Genomic DNA, 20,304 nt, shown 5'->3' on the forward strand with positions numbered 1-20,304 from the left:
AATGTGCGAATTGACAGATCTTAGACAAGTGCTTGGATATGGGGCTTGTAAGAAAAAGATGAATTAAATATTGACTCTGGGTTTTGGTTTGGTCATCCAAGTGGATGATGGTACCATTTACTGAGACATGTAAGGTTGAAGGAAGCAGGATTATGAGCAAAGTAAAGACCAATAGTTCCCTTTGCAGAACATAAAGTTTTAGGTACCTCTTTGGCATTTAGGGAGAGATATTTAAAAATATCCAATTTGTTTCTTAATATTGAAATCAAGTCCAGAGTTATAGATGGATTGGGACTGAAATACGCCTACTGGTATGCTAAAGAGAAGAAGGAAATAATCTCTGTATACATTGGAGGCCCATTTTCAATTTTTTAAATGTGGCATAAATAAAACCTTTTGAAGAAAATATTTAACTTTTTCATTTATTGGGTACTATGCAGACATTAAAAATTCAACAGGTATTGCTAGAGAATTTAAGAATTGAAAAGACTTTTGGATTATTTTTTACTACCATTATAATTTTAGTTCAATTTTCATTGGTGTCTTAAATAGTCTGTGGATAATGAGTTTTCTTCTTCTCCCAATATTGCTGTTAAATAAATTAATACAAAAAATTCTGAGCTGTAAAGGATTAATTTTGTAGATGTCTAGGACAAAAAGTATATTTGAGACATTCACCATTCCTTAGAAAGTCATATTAAACAGGTAAGTAATTTAGAATATTTGATTATATCTAATTTTATGAGAGAAAAAAGTCTATGCAATGAGAGTTTGGTGAAAAAGTGCCATGAAGTGATGATATGGGAAAAACGATAGTTACCACATCCAGCTATGCTTGTCTTATAGGGTTTTTTTGATCACCACTCAAATTCAGTGTCATTTGTGACAGATTGTACTTATCAATTTTATCAGCTCTTTACCAATTTAATTCAATAATTCTTTGTAAATTACAGATACAATGAAAATCTCCTGGTTTGTTTAACTCTTGACTTATTTTTAAAATATTTAAAAATAGAGGTTTGAAACTTCTTTTGGATGCGTATATGACTCATAGTGCTTCTTTTTTTTAATAGAAAGTCAGGTAGTTGAGGCATTTGTGAGGTAGAAGTCAGAATTAATTGTCTTTTTAAAATGTGAGATTCTTGGTTTTGGTATAGGCATTACTTATGTTGTAAACTTCAGTTAGAAATTTAGACTAAATAGTGTTTGCAGTTGGTAAATGGTTAGGACTCTAAAGAGAGATTTATAGACAACTTTGCATACAGATAGTATCAGTGAGAGGTGGTAAAATAAAGTGATTACATTTCTCAAGTGATTTACTCTGTTATATATGCCCTGTGTTGATAAAATTAAATACTTTGTTTGTAAAAGCAAAGTTATTCCCTGTAGAATACATTGTGATACATTAATTAGAACAATGTAGAAATACCCTGAGATTTCAGCCAGGAATAGTGATCCTTTCCAATAAAAATTTTAAATTCAAGAACTCTGATCTATGTTTGAATACCTTTACTAGATGTGCAAGCCTGATAAATGTACTTGATTTCTCTCTGAGTAAAACAAGAAAAATAATAAGTGGCTTGGCATGGTGGTTCACGCCTGTAATCCCAGCACTTTGGGAGGCAGAGGCGGATGGATTACCTGAAGTCAGGAGTTCGAGACCACCTTGGCCAACATGGTGAAACCCCATCTCTACTGAAAATACAAAATTAGCTGAGTCTGGTGGTGCATGCCTGTAATCCCAGGTACTCTGGAGGCTGACTCAGGAGAATCACAACCCAGGAGGCGAAGGTTGTAATGAGCCGAGATTGTGTCATTGCCCTTCAGCCTGGGTGACAAGAGTGGAACTCCATTAAAAAAAAAAAAAGAAGAAGAGGAAAAATAAATATCTCCCCAGATTTTTCTGAGGATTATAAGAAATATATATAATATATTAAGTACTGTACTAGGCATATCCATTAAAGGAATTTAATATGATCACAAATGACAAATTTAGAACCAAGTAAATAATTAAAATTTATTTCTATTAAGAATTTGATTTTACTTGCTGATTAGCAAAAATTGCTCAGTAAATAGTTATTGAAATCTTACTATGTACTTAGCACCTACATAGGAGTTAGAGCACACAAAAATTATTTAATTAAGATCTGAGGGGAGGATTCCGGGAGGAAGGCAGTGTAGAAAGCACCAGTACTCTGTCTTCTCACCTAGACAATAACTGCAGTGGCAAAATCTGTCTATTGTAAGTGTTTTTGGAATTCTAGAGCCTATAAAAGGCTTGTAATTCACAGAAAACAACTTGCACGCAAATTGAAGTTAATTTCAATCAATTTCAGTGCTTAGCACAGTAGTAACTACTCACCTCCCAACCCATGCCATATGGCAGGAAGCTGTGCATTCATTCCTGGGGCAACTTATATGCAGCTTGGAGGAGCCATCTTGGGCAAAAGGACCTTGTCTTCCAAATAATGGGGATCTGTGCCCTGATAGCTGATGGCTGTTTGTTATCACAGAAATACAAAGAGGCAATGGCTGTTGTTTTTCTACCTTCCATCGTGGTTACATGCCTCTCATCTTCCAGCTAAAGTTACATCCAGAGGATTTAAAAGACTGGCATCCTTTCTCCTTCCCTTCATTTTTCTTTTCCCCTTTTTGGGAGCCAGCTATTAAAGACAAGAACATTTAAAAACAACCAGATATAAAGAGAAATTAATGTCACTGTGCATGTCAAAAGAAAGGTGCAAGCTAAGAAAAGACCCAACAACACTTATAGTTAACACATTAGTTTGATTCTCAGCAAAAACAAAACAAAACAAAACAAAAAAAACCCACTACAACAATCAAAACAACACACACACAGATGCACACACATCCAGCAAATCCTTGAGGTTGCTGGAGAATCTGATATCTAGAATTATCATGGTAATAAATTCAAATGTCTGGTTTTTAACAGAAAATCCCAAGGCATACAAAGAAACATGAAATTGTGGCCCATTCAATGAAAAACACTAAACTAACAGTAATTGTCAGTGAAAGGGGCCAGATGATGGATCTATTAGATAAAGACTTAAAAATAATTGTCTTAAACACACTGAAAGCCAAACATGGAGAAAGTCAAGAAAATAATAATGATAACAAAGTTAAAACACCAATAAAGGAATAAGAAAGTGAAAAAAAGAAGCCACAAGAAATTCTGAAGATAAAAAGTACAATAACTAAAATTATGAAAAAGTCAGTAGAGGGATTGAAATGAATATTTGAGCAGAGCAGAAGACTCAGTCAACTTGAACATAGGACAATTACATTATTGAATCTGAGGAAGAGAAAGAAAAAAGATTAAGGAAAACTGAAGAGAGTGTAAGGGACTTGTTGATCACAATCAATTAGAAAAACATGTACATGATGCGAATCCCAGAAGAAAAAGTTAGAGAAAGTGGAGGAGAGAATATTTGAGGAAATAATGTCTAAAAGCTTGCCAAAATTGATGAAAGATACAAACATCCAAGAAATTCAACAAACTCAAATAAGTACAAACAAAAAGAACCATATCAAGACACATTTTGATCAAATTATCAAAAGCCAAAGCCAAATAGAGCATATTAAAAGTAGTAAGACAGAAGTAACTTGTCACATAAAAAGACTACTCAATAGAATTTTCAATAAATTTCTCATCAGAAATTTTAATGGTCAGAAGGCAAGTGGGCTGATATATTCCAATTGCTAAAAGGAATAACAAAAACAAAAACAAAAACTGTCTACCAAGAATCCTATGTCTGGCAAAACTGTCTTCCAAAAGTGAGGGAGAATAAAACCATTCCTAGATAAACAAAGGCTGAGTGAGTTTCTTACTACGAGGCCTGCTCTGCTGTGGAAGAAATGCTAAAAGAAATCCTGCATGTTGAAATGAAAGGACACTAGACAGTAACTAGTATCCATATGAAAAAACAAAGATCTCAGTAAAGGTAAATACGTGGACAATTATAAAATCTAGTATTGTAAAAATGGTTTGTGACTCATTTTTTTGTTTTCTGTATGACTTAAATGACTAATACTTTTCCTTAAAAAAAGCATTATTAGTCAAAAAGCTACTGTTTAAAAAATTGTATGTAACTTCACCGTTTGTTTTTATAGTTTAAGAAATTAAAATGATTGGTTTATTGTTTTCAAACACATAATGTATAAAGATGTAATTTAGTGACATTAGTAATAAAGTAGGTATAGAGATGTAAGGTAACAGAGTTTTTATATGATAATGAAGTTAAGCTGATATAATTCAAATTAGAATGTTATAACTTCAAGATGTTGAATGTAACACCTATAATGACCACAAATAAATAGCTATAGAAAATACACATGAATAAATGGGACAGGAATTTAAATATTTTGCTAGAAAAAATTAACTAAACAAAATAAAACAGTAATGCAGAAACTGGAGACAAAAAAAGCTGAAAGACATGTAGAAAACAAATATAAAAATGACATAATTTAAGTCATTCCTTTTCAGCAAGGCTTGAAAAAGAAGAAAATTCTGATATATGCTAAGTGATATAAGTCAGTTGCAAATGCCAAATATGGTATGATTCTACTTATGTGAGCTACTGACAATCATAAAAACCAGAGACAGAAAGTAGACTGGTGGTTGTCAGAGGATGGGGGAATGGGGATTTATTATTTAATATATATCGTGTTTCACTTTGGCAAGATAAAAAGCATTCTGGAGATGGATGGGTGGTGATGTTTGCACATTATGAATGTGATTAATATCACTGAGCTGTACATTTAAAGATGATTAAGATGATAAATTTTATGTATATTTTGCCACAATTGAAAATTTAAAAAAAAATTTTAAGATTTTTGAGAATGCTTCTTCAATTAAACTCAAAATGAGTTGTAATCTTGTGGTTTCCTTTTAAAATTGTATATAATTTGAAAAAAATGATAACTTTTGAATGTTAAAAGATATATTATTGTCTTAGAACTTCAAGTTTCTGGCTATGAAGCCCTAATTTGGTAACCTAATTGTTATTGAAGAAATGCCTAGAAAAAAATTAACATATATGATTTCTATTATCAATATTGATAAATGATAATTGCTAATCTCCTCTAAACTAATATCATACTTTTTAAAAAGTTAGAATAGACCTATTATTTTTTCTTGCACATTAACATGTTTTTGAGATTTTAAATAATAAACTTCTCTACATCTTTGCAAAATAACATTCATTAATGAATTCCATGCTCAGTACATCTCAAAAGGCTGATAGAAATATTTTAATAAAATATTTTTGTTTTTTTCAAAGTAGATATGCCTATAAGAATATGTTGAGCCTGTAAATATTACGTATTATGAGAATACAAGTTGAAAATAAATGTTAAGAATCTTCAGTATAATAAATGATTCATTTTTTTTTCTAATTTTAACTATCAAATACCAATCTATCTTTTCACTAAGAAACCAAAACCTAAAAATTAAATAAAATTGATGTGCTGCAATAAATGATGCTTTACTGCTGTAAATCTTATTTTAAGGGCTAGTAAATCTTTGTGCCTAAGACTACTTCATGATTGCAGAGGAACAATCTTGATACATCAGAGTTCATCTATAATCCTTTCAGGGAAGCAAAACCATGACACTGAAAGAAAATAAGCACAATTTAAATGAAGTTCTCAGATTATATTATGTTACAAATGAGAGAACTTGTTCTATTTTTTTGTTTCTGCTTTTCTTTGGATACATTGTAATCAAGTCAAAGACTATCTGTAAAAGAGATGTCAAATATCCATATTTTAATAATGATGGCTGCTAATTCCAATTTAGAAATGTGCACTTGAGGACTAATAAAGGTGAAGATGGAAAATGCCCAAATGAAACAGACATAATGATGAGGCTTTTTAAAGAAATGTGGTACGTTGTTTTCATTAGTCGGCCCCAAATAGAAACACTGTGTTTTGTATTGTAAGAGAAATTATCAATTTTGTAGCACATGTAGGACTTTTGGAAATGTCATTTAATATGCTACTAATTTCTGTTCAGCATTGTAAAGATAATAGTCAGCCATTATTTTTTACATTACTTCTTTCTAATTTGATTTATGTCTGTTCTTTCCTGCTTTTAGTCATGTGTGTTAATTGTGTCATATATTTAATTTACTTGGATGGCATCTTTATATTTTATTAATTAAGAATTTAGTTAAATATTACTGATGTAACTTGCAGCCTTATGTATACATAATACTTTTTAAAAGCTTAAAAATGTATTATATTAAGGAATTTATTAATTTTCTTATAAACAAACTTAAGATGGACTACAAAGTAAATATTAATAAAATATAGTAATGAATGTAAACAGTTATTATATTTTCCATAATTGAACAGAATTGAAATACATAATTATGTATATAATTTATATTATTTAGATAATGTAAATTTAAATGATTTTGTTATGATTCTGTATACAATTTAGGATAGACTAAATTCTCACCAAATTCCCAGGTGATTTCTAGTTGACTCTGTGATTTTAACTTGAATATTTCTTATAACCCTATGCTTAGAACTGTGCCAGTTAAATAGTAATAATAAACACTGTTAATTGAGGGCGTGTTACTTAACCACACTTGTGCTCAGTGCTTTGTATAAAGCTTTTTATTTTGATGTAGTTCAACCAATGTTTGTTTAAAAAATTAATCTCATTTTTGTGGCTTACTGTTGAACTTCATAATAACAGTGCTTGGGAGTCTAAGATACATACATTTTTTCCTAAGTTCTTTAATTTCCTCTTGCAAGAAAAACTTTGTCAAAAATTCGTCTCAAGTTTCAGTTTCATTATTGGAAAGTTTTATTTTTCTTCCCATTATAGATCAGCACACATATTTTTACTATTTTTATATATTAGTTGCTGATTGATCATTTGGTTTAGTGGACTCACAATTCAACATGGCTGGGGAGGGCTCAGGAAACTTACCATCATGGAAGAAGGTGAAAGGGAGCAAGGCACCTTCTTCACAAGGTGGTGGAAGAAGTGCTAAGTGAAGGGGGAAGATCCCCTTATAAAGCCATCGGAATTTGTGAGAACACACTCACTATCATGAGAACAGCATGGGGGAAACCACCCCCATGATTCAGTTACCTCCACCTGGTCTCTCTTGACACGTGGCACTTATAGGGATTACAATACAAGATGAGATTTGGTTGGGGACAAAGAGCCAAACCATGTCAGTAGCAAGGATATCCTTTATAGTGGTTCTCAACCTTTAACGTGCCTGGGTTAACTGGAGGGCTTGCTAAAACCCAGGTGGCTTGATTCTAACCTGAGGGTTTCTGATTTAGCAGGTTTGAGGTGAGATCTTCAATTTCTCAGGTGGGGCTGTTGCTGCTGGTCTGAGTTCCACACTTTGAGAACCACTGTCATATTAGTAACTAAAGTGAGGGAGGGTTACAATATCCTTTAGCAATGAATTTTATTTCAGTATTTTTCTTTGTAATATAGCTAAGTCATAGTCATATATAGTTTTAAAATATTAGGGACTTAAATGTTATAAGCCATTTACATGTATCAGCTCATCTATTCCTCACTACAACACTGAGGTAGGCATTATAGTTAGCATAAATGAGGAAACTAGGGCAGACAGCTTAAGTAAATTGCCCAGCTTTAATCAGAATGGAACCAGGAATCCAACTCAGGCAGCCTGGCTCCAGAAACCATGCTGTAAACCACTACATTAATGATATGGAGTTATCACAGCATATGAACTAACAGAAGACAGGCTCTGCATTATGCTTTCTCATACCTGTTGTTAGCACAGTGATTGGCAAAGAATGGGTTGTACCTTAACTTTCTCCTCATATAATGCATTGGGATCTAATATGATTTTGCTGTGGCCCCACCCAAATCTCATGTCAAATTGTAATTCCCAGTGTTTGCAAGAGGGAGGAGGGACTTGGTGGGAGGTGATTGGGTCATGAAGACAAATTTTTCCCTTGCTGTTCTTGTGACAATGAGTGAGTTCTCATGAAATCTGGTGGTTTAAAAGTGTGCATTTCCCCCTTCACTCTCTCCTGCTGTTTACTGTACAGCCTGTAGAACCATGAGTCAATGAAACCTCCATAAATTACCCAGTCTTAGGTAGTTTTTTATAGCAATGCGACAATGGAAAATTGGTACCAGGAAAGTGGGACACTGCTATAAAGATAACCTGAAAATGTGCAAGTGACTTTAGAACTTGGTAATGGGCAAAGGCGGGAGCAGTTTGGAGGGCTTAGAAGAAGATAGGAAGATGAGGGAAAGTTTGGAACTTCCTAGAGACCTGTTGAATGATTATGACAAACATGCTGATAGTAATGGCTGAAGTGGTCTCAGATGGAGATGAGGAGCTCACTGGGAACTAGAGTAAAGGTCACTCTTGCTATGCTTTAGCAAAGAGACTGGCAGCATTGTACCCCTGCTCTAGAGATCTGTGGAACTTTGAACTTGAGAGAGATGATTTAGAGTATCTGTCAGAAGAAATGTCTAATCAGCAAAGTGCTCAAGGTGTAGCCTGGCTGCTTCTAAAAGCATATGCTCATTTGCATAAACAAAGAAATGACCTGAAATTAGAACTTATATTTAAAAGGGAAGCAGAACATAAATTTTAGAAAATTTGTAGCCCAACCATGTGGTAGAAAAGAAAAACCTATTTTCTGGGGAGGAATACAAGAACCTAATCCCAGAAACTATGAATATGTTACTGTACATGACAAAGAGGAATTGGGGTTGTAGATGGAATTAAGGTTGTGAGTCAGCCGACTCTAAAATAGAGAGATCATCCCACATTAACATAGTGAGTCCAAAGTAATCACGAGGGTCCTGACATGTGGAAGATGGAGGTGGAGAGCTGGTGTCAGAGCAAGATGATGTGAGAAGGACTCATCCTGCCATTGCTGGCTTTGAAGATGGACAGATTGTGAGTCAAGGAATGCATGAAACCTTTAGAAACTGGAAAAGGCAAGAAAATGCATTCTCCCCAGACTCTCCAGAAAGGACTGCAACCTTGCCAACACCTTGATTTCAGCACAGTGACACCTATGAAGGGCTTCTGGCCTCCAGAACTATAGGGTAATACATTGTGTTGGTTTAAGCCACTACATTTCTGATGATTTATTACAGCAGCAAATAGAAAATGAACACAGTTGATGTCTATAGATTAATGTGGACTAGCACTTTAATGATAACCTGATTTTGGGGAAAGGAAGGAAAGAAAAGGACCTGGATGGCAGACCTGCCATGTGGCTGCATTGTACCAGACCCTGAGCCATTTACCTTCCTTGGTGCCCCAGCCTGCCCAGTGAGGTGGGTGTGGCAGCACCCACTTGCAGCTGATGGCTCTGAGAATGCCCAACAGGCTAGGGTACTTGTCTAAGGCCTCAGCTGGGAAAGTGGCAGGGCCAGGATTGGAGCCAGCTTTGCAGCCAGGTTTGTTTGCCTCCAGAATGGCAATGTTTTATGCAGAAATTTGCTTGCAAAGAGCCAAATGTTAATAGCCCAGACAATGGGAAAAATCCCTCCAAGGGCATTTCAGAGACCATCCCAGCTGCCCCTTTTATCACGGGCCTGGTGGCCCAGGAAGAAAAAATGGTTTCATGGGCCAGGCCTAGGGCCCCACTACTCTGTGTCAGCCTTAGGACATGGTGCCCTGTGTTTCAGTGACTCCAGGTCCAGCTGTAGCTAAAAGAAGCCAAGGTACAGCTTGGGCTGTTGCTTCTGAGGGTGCAAGCCCCAAGTCTTGGTGGCTTCCATGTGGTGTTGGGCCTGTGGGTACACAGAAGGCAAGAGTTGAGGTTTGGGAGAATGTCTAGAATTCTGAGGATGTATGGGAACTCCTGGAAGTCCAGACAGAAGTCTGCTGCTGAGGCAGAGCCTTCATGGAGAACCTCTACTAGGGCAGTGCAGAAGGGAAAGGAAGGGTTGGAGACCCCTCTTAGAGCCCCCATTAGGGCACTGCCTTGTGGAACTGTGAGAAGAAGGCCACTGTCTTTCAGAGCCCAAAATGGCAGATCCACTGACAGCTTGCACCATGCACCTACAAAAGCTACAGACGCTCAATGCCAAAACATGAAAGCAGCTGTGGGGGCTCTACCCTGAAGAGCCACATGGAAAGAGATGCCCAAGGCCTTTGGAGCCCACCCCTTGCACCAGTGTGGCCTAGATGTGAGACATGGAGTCAAAGGAGATTATTATGGGGCTTTAAGATTTAATGCAGGGCAGGACAATATTCAACTCCAGGTAATACAGAGAACACCACAAAGATATTCCTCAAGAAGACCAACCCCAAGGCACATAATCATCAGATTCACCAGGGTTGAAATGAAGGAGAAAATACTCAGGGCAGCCAGAGAAAGGTCAGGTTACCCACAAAGGGAAGCCTATCAGACTCACAGCAGATCTCTCAGCAGAAACCCTACAAGCCAGAAGACAGTGGGGGCCAATGTTCAACATCCTTAAAGAAAAGAACTTTCAACCCAGAATTTCATATCCAGCCAAACTAAGCTTCACAAACGAAGGAAAAATAAAATCTTTTGTGAACAAGCAAGTACTCAGAGATTTCATCACCACCAGGCCTGCTTTATAAGAGCTCCTGAAAGAAGCACTGCACATAGAAAGGAACAACCAGTATCAGCCTTTCCAAAAATATACCAAAAAGTAAAGAGCATCAACATAATGAAGAATTTACATCAACTAATGGGCAAAACAGCCAGCTAACATCAAATGGCAGTATTAAACTCACATATATTATCATTAATCCTAAATTTAAGTCAACTAAATCCCCCAATCAAAAGACACAGCCAGAACCCATCGGTATGCTGCATCCAGACCTATCTCACATGCAAGGATACACAAAGACTCAAAACAAAGGGATGGAGAAAGATTTACCAACCAAATGGAGAGCAAAAATAAATAAATAAATAAAAAGAAGGAGTTGCAATTCTCGCCTCTGATAAAATAGACTTTAAAGCAACAAAGATCAAAAGAGGCAAAGAAGGACATTACATAATGGTAAAAGGATCAATGCAACAAGAAGAGCTAACAATCGTAAATATATACGCACCCAATACCGGAACACCCAGATACATAAGACTTATAAAGAGACTTAGATTCCCACACAATAATAGTGGGAGACTTCAACATCAATATTAGACAGATCAATGAGACAGAAAATTAACACGGATATCCAGGACTTGAACTCAGATCCAGGAAAAGTAAACTTAATAAATATTTATAGAACTCTTCACTTCAAATACACAAAATATACACTTATCAGTACCACATCACACCCACTCACAGGTTTAAATGAAATACTGGTTGGCCGCTTGTTTGTTATTTTCTTCCTTCATTTTTTCCTGTCTCCATTATTAAGCATAATTATTGGCATAAAAGAGGTTTTCAATACCCATTTTCAGACTGCATTCTAGCCTGGGCAATAAAGCAACACTCCTGTTCTCTGTCCCTCTTCTTCTTCCTCTTTCTTCCTCTCCTTCATTCTTTTCTTTCTTTCTTTCTTTCTTTCTTTCTTTCTTCTTAAAAAAAAAAAAAATTTAATGGCAGCCCGGCTGGGTTTTGGATTTGCATGGGGCCTGTAGCTCCTTTGTTTTTGCCAGTTTCTCCCTTTTGGAATGGGAACACTTCCCAGCGCCTGTACTCTCATTGTATTTTGGAAGTAACTAACTTGATTTTGATTTTACAGGCTCATAGGCAGAAGGGACTTGCCTTGTCTCAGATGAGACTTTCAACTTGGACTTTTGAGTTATTGCTGGAAGGAGTTAAGACTTTGAAACACTGTTGGGAAGGCATGATTGGTTTTAAAATATGAGGAGGACATGAGATTTGGAAGGGGCACGGGGCAGAATAATATGGTTTGGCCCTGTGTCCCCACCCACATCTCATGTTAAATTGTAATTCCCGCTGTTGGGGAAGTGACCCTGTGGAAGGCGATTGAATAATGGGGGCAGGTTTCCCTCTTGCTGTTCTCATAATAGTGAGTGAATTCTCACGGAGATCTGGTGGTTTAAAAGTGTGAAGCACTTCCCTCTTTGCATTCTCTCTCCTGCTCTGTCATGTGAAGATTGTGTCTGCTTCCCTTTTGCCTTCTGCCATGATCGTAAGTTTCCCAAGGCCTTGTAGCCATACGTACTGTATAGCATGAAGAACTGTGAGTCAATTTAACCTCTTTTCTTCATAAATTACTCAATTTCAGGTAGTTCTTTATAGCAGTGTAAGAATGGACTAGTACAGGATCACAGTCCTGTGAATCTAATTTACAATATGGGTGGAGATGAATGTTTTGATTGAGGTAATTGTTGCACTGTGTATGTGTGTGTGCATATATAATATTATATATATCTAATTCAGATGTATGTCTTAAATATATGCAATCTTTATTTGTCAACTAAATATTTCAAAATTTAAAAAAGGGAAATTGAGAGATCAAAAAGCTTGCTTAAATACTAGAATTTACATATTTAATACGTACTGGAAACCAAACGTAAGTAAAATTTATGTGATTACAGATTCCACTTTTTTTCCTATATGTTGCTTTCTGCAGTAGAAAGAATGGACGCGTTAGTGTCAGGTGGAAATTGGCCCTGATTTTATGGATGACTTGTAATCTCTGGCTTTGAAGAGCACAGTGGGCATATGTACTTAACTTACCAGTCTTTTCATTTTCATGACATCATCTTGACCTCAAACTTTCTAATGTAAAGCAAGTAATTTCTCTACAAAACTACATGTATTTAATGTTGTGTTTACATTTTTTCTTAAGGCCAATAACAACAACAATAAAAACCCATGGACACAAACATGACTGATCCCCTACTGTTTGTTTAATCACTGAGCCCTTAGAATTTCTATTCTACTTTCAGTATTTGTGTTCATCTTGCCAACATTTTATTGATACCAATTTACGTAACTCCTTAAGCTTGAATTGTTTTAATGTTATTTCTTTGTCTCTAGTTTAAAAGAATTACATGGCAGAAACAATTAGATGTTCTCCTCAATTTTTTACTTGGATGATGAGTTTCTTCACCTAGGGAAATATTCATTTAGAAAACTTAAGAATAAAAGAAAGAAAGCCATGACTGAGGAACAAAAAGAAATAAAACTTCAAAGATCATTTTGATTCTTGCTATTTTATTAATACCTAATTAGAATTTTTATTATGGATGTGAGTTGAATTTTATGCAATGCTTTCTGGTTCCTCCATTACTATACAAATCTTATTTTATATCCTTAACTCACTGATGACAATTAATTACAGATGTATTAAATATAATAGAGTACTCTGTCCTTAGTACAATTATAATAGTGTACTTACACACTTCTAATATTGTACTAAGGCTTCCTTTCCAAACCCTATGACTTTGTTTTTGTTTTCATGTCTGATCATTTATTCACAATTTTTGATGTATATTTATTTATAGCACTTTTTACCTTCTGTTATTTTAGATTTAGATTTTATTTACTTCACTTTACTATCATAGTAAAGTTTTAGCTCTGTGGGGTACACATTTTTGTTTGATTGTGTTCATCGTTTCATCCCTGGGCCCTAAAATTATGCCTGCAATATTCTAGGCACTCAAATATTTGTTTAATGAATGAATAAGTCAGAGTATGTCGCACTCCTATTTAAAAATATCCAATAGTGTCTCATCACACTTAGAACAAACTGCATATTCCTTACCATGATCTATAAGACCTTACGTATTTTGGCTCATACCACTGTCTCCTATTCCCATACCCTCCTTCACTATGCTTCAGCTGCACGCTGGTCTTCCTCAACCATGCCAAGCTTATTTAAACCTCAGAGCCTTTATTCATGCTGTTCATGATTTGTTCTGCCTTCCTAAAAACATTTCCTCTAAATCTTTGTGTGCTTCAGTCATAAGCTCACCTCCTTTAGAGGCCTTTCATAAATGTCTAATGTTAAAGCTGCTGGTTACCCATAATCACTTTCAGGCCTACTAACTTTTCAAAATTTGTATAGCACCCTTAACTATCTGGAGCATTTATTTTGCTTGTTTGTTGGCTGGCTCCACTCTCTACAATGTGAGTTCCATGTCCTGTTCTAGTCCGTAGCCCCAGCACCTAGATTAGCACTTGGTAAGTATTTAGATCACTAGGGGTGTGTGTGTGTGTGTGTGTGTGTGTGGTCAGGGTTTCAAGTTGTGACACTGAGTACACTGTTATAAGTTTAAGTGCACCATGCAGATCGCTAACAGAATTGTCAGGAGGGCTGAAGTAACAGATCCCAGATGGGCCTTTACCTTGAAGACCTCCAAAACCATAACACATAACTCAACTGCGAAGGGAGATGTCTCTGCTGTAATTAAAAGTTGCTGTTGCTGATCTTTCCAGAAACTTTGTTACATGAGGGAGCAGATGAATCCAGATGTTAGTGTTACTGCTGGTTACAGATCCATAGTGTCTTGCTTGGGATTCATACTAGAAAAATGGATGCCCTCTACTCAGTACATGTTTCACATAACTAAATTCTGAATAGAAATTTCATGTGGATGTATCTGATTAATAGAAAATTAAGCTACATCTCCATTGACTAGATGATCTACAATTTAAAAATGAAATTAGTCTCTGTAAAGTAACAAGGGCTACAGCTAATAATTACTCAGGGGCCACCACACTATCAGCTGAAACTGTTCTGGTTAAGCTGGTGTGTGTGGACATTTATCAGGCCAGTCCATACATTTTGTAACTTTGATCCTATAGGCTTTTATAATACAACTTTATCAGAAGGCTAAGCCTAACTCTGGCTCTATAATTCCATGATCCCATTCTCCCTGTGTGTCTTTTCATGATGCTGATACTCCCTTTTCCACAACATTTCCTAATGTTTGGTGAAAGTTGTGTCCACTTGGTTCGCCTAGTGTATTCAGTTACGAGATAGATGCACAGGTCACAAATCAGAAATCTATTTCTAAATTCCTGTCTCTTATGGTCATTGAATGTCTTCCTCTATTATACTAAGGAATTTCTAGCATCACAAAGCACTGAGTTGAGGTTCTAGCTAACTGAAGGAGTGATGAATTAGAATAAATTACAGCTTCTAGGTCAGCTTATTGAATTGATACTCCAGTAAGTACAATAATCAGCCTATTCAAAATTATATTTTTCTTTACTTAATGTAGGTTATCGGAATTCATACCCACACATATTATCTAGCAATGTATCAATAAAAATGAACAGTATCTTGGAATTCTTTAGTGTTTAAGCTTCTCCCTTGTAATTGCTCTTCTTTTATTTTTTAATATTTATTTGAGACAGGGTCTCACTCTATCACCCAGGCTGGAGTGCAGTGATGCCATATGGCTCACTGCAACCTCCGCCTCCTGAGTTCAATTGATCCTCCTACCTTAGCCTCCCCAATAGCTGGGACTACAGGCATGGCTCATCTTCATCAGATTTATTAGAGACAATAAAATGTAGTAAGAACAAGCCATGGTGTGAGGTTATTTCAAGACCTTCGGTCAACATAAACCATGTGTATTTAGACAGTATAGAAAGGGATGCTTCTTCTAAAAAGGGAAGCTTAGTGGAGATTAGGAATTTAGAAGACTTGGAGTCATCAGAATCCTCTCAAATATCATTTTTAAATTTCACCCTTTTTTTTTCAGTCAGTGAATGAATTCAACTTACGCTGAATTTCCATATGTTGAGACTCTGGATCTGGTTTTTGAATTTATCAAGTGTGTTAACTACAAGAGTTACAACTTGCTTTAGAGAATTTATTGTAACTCTCTGGTTGGCTCTTTCACTGACTTGACACCAAACCTTAAAATCTTGAACTTATCATTTTTTCCTTTAAGTTCTCTAGAGCAGTGATATGCAGAAAGCTGATTCTGTCACAATATTGTAGTTCATATCTCTCAGCTTGTCATAAATGGGCTTTCAATGGGCCTGTCATTCAAAAGAACTGCAGGTAGTAATTTTGGCAAATGTTTTACCACTGCATCTCATGGACTAACATGGTTCCATTCTCTAGTATTCCCTGGATTACTGGTTTCTTCAAATACACCTCGCTGAAATAACTAATCTAATATTCTTATTTTGGGGGGATTTATTGTAGCCCTGTTCAATAAAACTTTCTATGATGATCAACATTTTCTATTTTTATGCTGTCAAATAAGGTAGCCATTATCTATATGTAGCTATTGAAAAGTAGTAAGTGTGATGAAGGAACTGAATTTTAATTAAATTGATTTTAATTTAAAGTAGCACATAGAACTAGTGGCTACCAGATTGGACAGCACAGATTTATTGCTTGCAACCACTTCTGCAAATAATTAGTGAACTCATCACTTTTTAATTGTAGACAAAGACTCTTCTTTCTGTGATCAAGAGACTTTGAAGAGGTAGAGAATAGATTAAGGAACCTTGGAAAACCTGAATCAACAGACTCTAGACTGATGCCTCATAACAACAAAATTACTGTATAAGGGAACTGCTGCCTCTCTTTCTGGAAGCTCACCCATCAGAAATTTACTGCTGCTGGCTCTTGAACCACAAAACCAATGCCAAGTACCTATACTTACTCTTTTCTGTCCAAAAATATTTGAAAGACAAATCTAAGTCACATATCTACCCCCAGCTACAAGGGTTCCTTAAAGTAGATTTTTTTCACATTAAATATTATAAATATAGGATTCACACTTTTAGAACATTGTCAAAACTAGGGACAAGTATTCAAAAAATTTTGGGCAGCAATAGAGGGCAAATTTTCACTAGAGAATAAATCAATCATTTTCAGATACCTCCTATTGTTTTTCAGATCCTGGATAGTGTGTGTGTGTGTGTGTGTGTGTGTGTGTGTGTGTGTTTCTCTAGTGTCAATGCTGATTCAGCATTTGTCTTTATCTATCTAGATGAATTTGCATATTTGATGATACTGCTTCAATCCTCTATCACCCCAAACACTCAGCACCCTCCCACTAGTACCCACTACTCACAACCAAATCAATTTCATTAAAAGTAGTTGTTCATTTTGTATGCCTCTTTATTTACTTAGAATCCTATCAATGAAGTTTGAGTGCATCAACCACTTAAAACTGACATTTTTGTTATAAGTAGTTCTATGAAAGTGAAAAGTTACTGGGTCTTATTGGTAAATGTGAGAAACTCATCTAGTTGCTTTCAAAACACACCATATGATATCTTAATTCTGAAAACAGTCTTGCAAAAAAAAAGTGACTTATTTTCTTTCTTATTTTTATTTTGGACTGATTCAGGTTTTAAAACTTGATGGTAAGTAAATGGTAATCCAAAGGCATTGCCAAGTTAGGCAAATTCTTGGGTGGCTAACTTTATCCTATGTTTGTTTTTTCTTGTATAATTCTGTTGCCACTTGACATCAGCAAGACAGCGCAAACTATTTTTATCAGCAAATGAAGAACTTTTCAAGCTGGAAATTAGTATAAGGTGTTGATTTAGTTTTAAAAAAATATAAAATGTATGGTGTCAGGTGTCATTCTAAATTCCAATGTTATACATTCTGTAACACAGGGGAAAATTGCAGCATTATTATGAACACAAAATAGTGAGATTCATTTAACTGCAGTAATATAATGAAATAATCCTAGTAAAAATTCAAAAGCCTATAGAAAAGTTTCCCATTTCAGATTGTTAATTATTTTAATTTCTATTATAAGCCATTTAATACACCAAAATAAAATACTAACAAACTTTCTCTATGTGTCAAAACAGAAAATAGAGAATGTGTGCTGCTAAAGAAAGAAAAAGGATTTTTTTTTAGCACAAAGATATGAGATGATATCAAAATTCAATCTAGAAGATTACAAATCATTTCTTATCTCTTTCACTGTAGAGTGGAGACAGGGTTTTGAATATCAACTCTTGCAGATTAATGAACCATTATCTCATCTTTGTCTTAAAAAGACATTGAGATTTAACCCTTCTTGTCTCTTAATTCAGACTCCTACTAGTTTATCAACTAGAGGATATTTTGGAAGAGTGGGACTTTTATGCAATCATTGCCTCTCTACTCCACACTCTAGGGGAAACTGAAGGTATATGGGATGTAATGGGTCAGATAGTTTTGACAATATACACAAAAAGAATGTTGGCTTACTGCAATGGTTAAAATATTATTAATAACAAATAAAGCACATCTTGTCCCATACTGAAAATGAAGAATGTTGCCATACAGAATTATTATAATGTAGTTGACAAACAAAATAAATGATCATGAAAGACCAGTTACACTCCCAACACTGGGCTGGGTATACTCTAGTCACCATATTACCAGGTGAATACAAAACTGAGTATTTTTCTTACTCTAGAATTGCATTTCCATTATCATCACTGAATTGGGTTCTCATATTAAATAATTCGACCAAGGAGAATATTCACTGAAGCCTATTAACTCAAAGACAATAGACAAACACAACTACCTGAAAAGCAAAGGTTAAGAAATTCAGATAAATAAAATAACTCATTATCCTTCACTGTGTTTTTCTTCATATGAAAAATGTCAGAAATCCCAAATGTTGTTTAAATCTATAAACAAAGACATATTTTGCAATAAAGTTGCAGATTACTCAAATATTCCTTAAGGAAAATATTTATGGCACAGTCTCTCAAGCCAAAGAAATTGTTGACTTTGTCAAACGAGGAGTGTAACAAGATATTAAGTGTGATGAAGATTTAGCATTTATCCAGTTTAAAAAGAAGTGAAGAAATGTTGTATATATTGCCAGATTTGCTAAAAAATATACAAATCCTCTTCTTCCCCGCTTTATGCTATCATTGGTCTACTTACAACAAAAATGATGCATGGGGAAATTTATTTTTTTTTAAGGGAATCTCCTGACCTTAAGCTAAATGAAGGTTACTTGGGATTGAGGTCACCATGAAAAGTATGAACTGATATATCTGGAGTTTGGGGCACACATGGTCAGTGTTTTACTCTTGCCTGGAGCACCCTGAGAGTGAAAGCTATTTGGATTTGCTGCTAATGTCAAAGCAAGGAAACAATGTGGTCATGGGAACAGATTTGCACGTATATTAGTGGTGGGGAAAGGATGTGTGTTTCCATGGTTTTAGCCTATGCTGTGAATTGGAGCTGCAAGGCATCTTCAAATGCATCATGAGGCCAGGTAACAGTGCATTGCACAGGCTTCTAGTCAAGGTGGATAGTAAATGTTACGTGTTGCTCAGAATCTCTCTTTGGTACTGTACTCGTTACTGCAGCTCCTTGGAGTATTGCTTGCGTATGACTTATAGCTGATTGTTTCACCAGTAATTGCCATAGCCAAAGGAAGCAGCATGACTTAAGGGTTATGCCTTTCCCTATAAGTAGCTTGCATTCATTAACTGGTAAATTTTTTATGAACCAGAAAAAGAAATGTTGCATACATTACCAGACTTGCTAAAAGGTATTCAAATCCTCTTCTTCCCCTCTTTATACTATCATTGGTCTATTTAAGAGGAAAATGGTGCATGAGGAAATTTTTATTTTAAAGGAATCTCCTTACCTCAAACTAAATGAGGGTCACTTGGGATTGAGGTCACCATGAAAAGTATGACCTGAATGTCTGGAGTTTGGGGATCACATAGGTCAGTGTTTGACTCTTGCCTGGAATACCCTTAGTTTTTTATTAAGCAATTATCGAATTCAAGCCTGCAGGAACATAGATGGAGCTGGAGGCCATTATACTTAGCAAGCTAACTCAGGAAGAGGAAACCAAATACTGCATGTTCTCATAAGTGGGAGCTAAATGATGAGGATACATGGACACATAGAGGGGAACGATACACACCAAGACTTGTCAGAGGGTGGAGCATGAGAGGAGGATTAGAAACCCCATTCCTGGGGTGACACTGCTGCTTCATCTCTGTGTAACTAATGGGTAATGGCTTAATACCTGGGTGATGCAATAATCTGTACAACAAATCCCCATGACACACATTTATGTAACAAACCTGCACATCCTGCACATGTACTCCTGAACTTAAAATAAAAGCTAAAAAAATCTGGTGCATATGGGGACTCTTGGCTAAAAGAACTGGAAAGTGGGAGGCTTGAGACAGAGCCTGCAGTTAACGTTTATAAGCTGAGTAGTGCTTTTCAACTTTCAAAACTCTAAATATTCTTTTATATAAGTAAAAATTATGTAAAAGAAAAAGACCTACTTATTTGAAAAGAAAAAGCCTGTTTTAGAACCACTGCTAATAGTGCTCCAGGGCTGATCTGCTCTGGCTGAAAGAGGTTACAGCAATGGAACTAACTATGAAACACATTT

General features: G+C 35.6%; 1 long non-coding RNA gene across 1 annotated transcript; it reads left to right on the forward strand.

Annotated features, from left to right (window-relative positions):
- Positions 1–759: 759 nt before the first annotated feature.
- On the forward strand, positions 760–19,801 carry LOC116537233. The gene is made up of 3 exons (XR_004263032.1): positions 760–769; positions 6,117–6,124; positions 19,682–19,801. It is a non-coding gene; the product is annotated as an uncharacterized LOC116537233 (long non-coding RNA).
- The last annotated feature ends 503 nt before the right edge of the window (positions 19,802–20,304 follow it).

Source organism: Sapajus apella, unplaced genomic scaffold (assembly GCF_009761245.1).
Source record: "Sapajus apella isolate SASKATOON/1434 unplaced genomic scaffold, GSC_monkey_1.0 scaffold108, whole genome shotgun sequence".
In the NCBI taxonomy this organism is placed as follows: domain Eukaryota; kingdom Metazoa; phylum Chordata; class Mammalia; order Primates; family Cebidae; genus Sapajus; species Sapajus apella.